This window comes from Lygodium microphyllum, chromosome 3, assembly GCF_053477565.2.
Source record: "Lygodium microphyllum isolate KBCC chromosome 3, Lygodium_microphyllum_v1.1.10, whole genome shotgun sequence".
Classification (NCBI taxonomy): domain Eukaryota; kingdom Viridiplantae; phylum Streptophyta; class Polypodiopsida; order Schizaeales; family Lygodiaceae; genus Lygodium; species Lygodium microphyllum.
This window is the reverse complement of record NC_141137.1, coordinates 45835143-45839711: the sequence shown is the minus strand read 5'-3', so window position 1 is coordinate 45839711 and position 4569 is coordinate 45835143.

Genomic DNA, 4569 nt, shown 5'->3' with positions numbered 1-4569 from the left:
AAAATGGAAGTTAAATGTTACGAATTAACAAGTATAAAAATTAGATATACGAACTCATTTGGAAAGAAAAGGTAATGGGGAATTGCTGGATGACCCTCTATTAACACTTTTCCCCTGCTATTTGAGGACTTGGGACTAATAAAGTGTGTATACACCAATTTCTCAGCTAGGTATTTTGTCTCAAGGAGTATTGTCGCCCTTTGTATCATCTTGGCATTATGCTATATGCCAAATTAAACTGTATTGATTAGGAAGGTTAATTGTCATAAGGATAGTAAAACCGTGACAAGACGAGTAAGATTACCTTCCAAAAGATAACCAAACCAATCTAAACATAGAAACATTCATACCCTAAAGACTTGACTACTTTCCTTACCGTAGGGACAATAAATTCATAAAGATAAGAAACTAGGGTTTGTCCCTAAGGTTCTTAAATGAAGAAACCCTAGGCCTGACATACGTCAGCTTAAGGAATCTAAATAGATTATTCCATGGCAGGACTTGCGCAACATGTATGAAATCATTTTGTGATAGATTCACAAGGAGAAAAGGGAAAAACCCTCATCAAGGACGGCAGATCCTTACGCAAGCTATCTTGCAAAAAGATGTATTTTTGGATATCCTTCTAAATAAGGAAAATTGTAAACCAGAAACTAGCATATCTAAGGTACCTTACGGTTAACCAAGTTGGGTATGACCTACACCGGAATGTAAGAGATCTTGCCAAGTTACAAGACACCTTGGGAACGAGTGCTGATACACTCAAAAAAAAGGAAAGAACACTTCCTTAGCAGTTTGCCATACAACTGGGTTGATTAATGGAAATGTTTGTGCTTGCTAGAGATTTCAGGGCTCTGTTTGAATTATGAATTACAAATTAAAAAAGAGTACCTATAGGTTAAAGGCCTGAAGGGAGAGGCAGCTTTAGTTACCCTCGACTACCTGCCTAACCCTAATCAAGGGGGTTGTTGACCGCGCCGGGAACGTGGACCCAACCCGCCGCGAGAGGTCTTTCCGTTAAGCTCTACTTGGAGTAGGAGGGCGCTTGGGTGCCAGGGGGGCTCTGGCCATAAATTCCTCGCCTTCCGGGTCCTGCACAAGAGGCTAACGTGACTCGGGATTGGATCTCGAGGCCCGCATACTAGTTAACGGGCGGAAGCTTGGAACAGTGATCCCTAGAGATTAATGGTTAGCCTTCGGGCAGATTATGGACAAGCCTACGGGCGGAACTTCTTGTATTTCAAAGATAAAATGATGAGATGTTAAAAGAACTTGCTTGATGTTGTTTTTATATGTCACGTGATAAGATTACGTGAAGGAACGAGTGCTTAACAATATTAATTAAAGAAGCTGATTGTTATATGTCAAATTAATGTGTTAGATAATTACATAACTAAAACAAACCAAGGAAAGTGTGGAGGATGGGGCATGGGTCCGTCCTACGGTTGGGTGGTCCCGATTAGCCGGGAACTTTTCTCAAAAATCTCAAGAAACAGCGGAATGATCATCATCATCAAAAAGAATAACGTGAACGATGCCCTAGAGTTACGTCTTACCCAATTTACGTTGTTTTAGGTGAACAGAATGGGACTATGCCTTATGGCAGAGAGGTTGAGCTTTGCATCCCTCTCGTTTCCCATTCTCCTTGAACCAAGTGCAGCGTGAATCCGCTTCGGACCTGGCGTTTCTGCGTAAAGTAGTTCGCTTGGGTTTGATGCTAGTTGCTGTTAGCTAATGACCCATTAGGAAAACCCTTATTCCGGTCGATCCTAAGTGGGAACAGCCAGGATACTTCCACTACGTGGCAGACGCGGGAAGAACTAGATTGCAAAACCCGTAACATTCCATGGGAGTTCCGGGCGGAGCTTCTAGACATCCTTTCCAATGGACTGCTAAGACGTGTCCTGGATAATACTATGGGACACGTTACAGTTGGTATCAGAGCCGACAAACAAAGGAATTGTTGTTATGAGATCTCAATAAAATGAAATAAAGAAATTGTTGCTGTCCAAACATTTCCTCATCTTCAATGCTGTCTTGCAGAACTATGAAGCGTGGAACAAGTTTTTGGTGTTTCGGGTCATGTTTATGACTGCAATGCATTCTCCGCTTTATAGGCAAAGAATTGGGATGATGAACATCCTGGAGCAGATATATAATCCATCACCTTTATACATAGAACGAAGATGGAGGGGTCTTCAGGAATCTACTACATAGCTGCCCACCGGTTCGCTTATCTACAGACCAACCTAAAGAGGATCAAGTGGTTGGAAGACTTGAAAGTCGTGAAGCTGTTCATTTTTGTGGAAGCTCACGTAAATTCGACTTTACATATTCAAGGTCGGAGGGTTGAAATGAACTCATATGTATATGAGGAAGTAACCCGTGTAATCCCAGCCGACAGGATTAAAGTGTTGGGCTGCCATGAGAAGTATGGATTCCAACGAAAAGGGTATCCTGAACTTCCAATGAATTATCGATTCCTAAAGATCCATGACCCAAAACCCTACTACTACACAGTTCCTGTAGACAAATGCAATACAACGTTGTTCTCCCCAAACTGAATGTAATGATTGGATTATCATCACACGAGATGTTGTATAAGGCTACGCCCATGTAAATATAAATAAAGACTTATTTTATCAATATATGGCTGTGCATCAGAGTTGTTAAAAAGTTAATTAGCTTCATTATTTACGAGATAGCTGAACTAAAGTTAAGCTAACGTCAATTATCATATAATAACGTTAAGAAAACTTTTATCCAAGCACAACCCCAGGTACAGGTTCCAAATTCGCCCCCTACATCAAGTACTGCTGTGACCCAGGAGAAGAAGTTCCTCCTCAAGCAGATAAAGCCACCCGAGTTTGACGGGAGAGGCAGATTCGTCCAGTCTGATGCTGAAATTTGGATTGAATCTATGGAGGATTACTTTGAAGCAGCTGCTACTGCACCTACTAATCAGGCCATGCTTGCCAAGTTAAAACTCACCGGCGAAGCTAGACTACGGTGGAAACAATGGTGTAGGGATCAAGGGACTTCAGAGGGGTCTGTTACCTAGGAGAAGTTAAAGAAAGCTGTGCAGGGGAGATATTTGCCACCTGCATATCGTACACAGAAAATGAATGAGTTCTACGAGCTAAAAAAGTTAGGACTCACTCTAGACGCATACTACTCTAAATTCGTCTCACTTTTAAAGTATGCGCCACAGATGGACATGACGCAGCAGGTGTCCAAATTTTGCGTAGGCTTAAATCCACCCGTAAATACCCGTCTTGAATCTATGCGTCCATCAGATCTGCAAGATGCACTCATTCGAGCGGTGCCTATAATTCAGGAAGTGCAAGTTAGACCAAGGGGTAACAAAACTTGGTCCTATAGTGACCCGAACAGAGGAGCATTCAGACCTCAAGTGAAGAGAGTTCAAGGTCACAATCAGGGACAAAGGAAGAAAGAAAGGACAAATAACGTCAACAACTTTGTTCCTACTCAAAGTAATGGCCGAAACCTCCGATGTTTCCACTGCAACGAACCCGGCCACTTTAAGAGGCAATGTCCCAAGCTCAGCGGGGGACATCGTCAAACGCCTTTCCAAGGTGCAGGCCGCGATCAAGGAGCCGCCACTCGTGGAAGAGGAAGAACTGCCTGCATTGCCAATAGGCAAAGATGCGAAGAAGAAGAAGAGGAAGATCCGACTATGGAAGCAGAATTTGAAAGAGCGTCAGTCCATGCCGCTTTACACAAGAAAAGGCCGAATCGCCAGTTCTCGGTGATTCAAACACCGTCGGACTATCAAGGTAAAGGTTTCAAAACCTTGATTGATTGTGGCAGTACACATTCCTTTATCTCACCAGCATGTGCAAAAAGATTAGGAATAGCCACAGTAGAAGCACCTACCCTGCTTGTGGAATTGGCAAACGGTCGTGAGGTAACTTGTACCAGGCAAACTGCTAAGGAGGAATTCTTTCTAGGAGGAAAGAAAACCTCAGTCAAATTCAGAGTCATGAATCTAGGTATCCATGAGTGTCTACTCGGGATGGATTGGCTTAAGCCTAATGACGCCCACATCCACTGTGGAAAGGGTCAAGTTTCCTTTCGAAACTCTGAAAGGGAGTTTGTCACAACTCAAAGTGAGGCAGGAGTGCCAAGAATCCAATTAGCCAAAGTCTCTCGGATCATAAAAGGAGTCAGAAAAGGATTACCCGTTTACCTGATCAAACTCAACAAGTTAGATCAAAAGCAAGAGTCTCATGAAGGACCTTCTTGGCTAAAGGAATACACTGACGTATTCCCTGAGGAATTGATTGAACTTCCGCCTCCAAGAGAAGTAGATCATGAAATTAGGCTAGTGCTTGGAGCTGCACCAATTGCAAAGAGACCTTATAGAATGCCCATACCAGAAGCAATTGAGTTGAAGGAACAGCTCAAGCAACTGTTGGATCAGGGTTATATCCGGCCTAGCAACTCACCGTGGGGAGCTCCAGTACTATTCCAGAAAAAGAAAGATGGGACACTTCGACTATGTATTGATTACCGAGGGTTGAATCAATCAACAGTCAAGAACAAGTA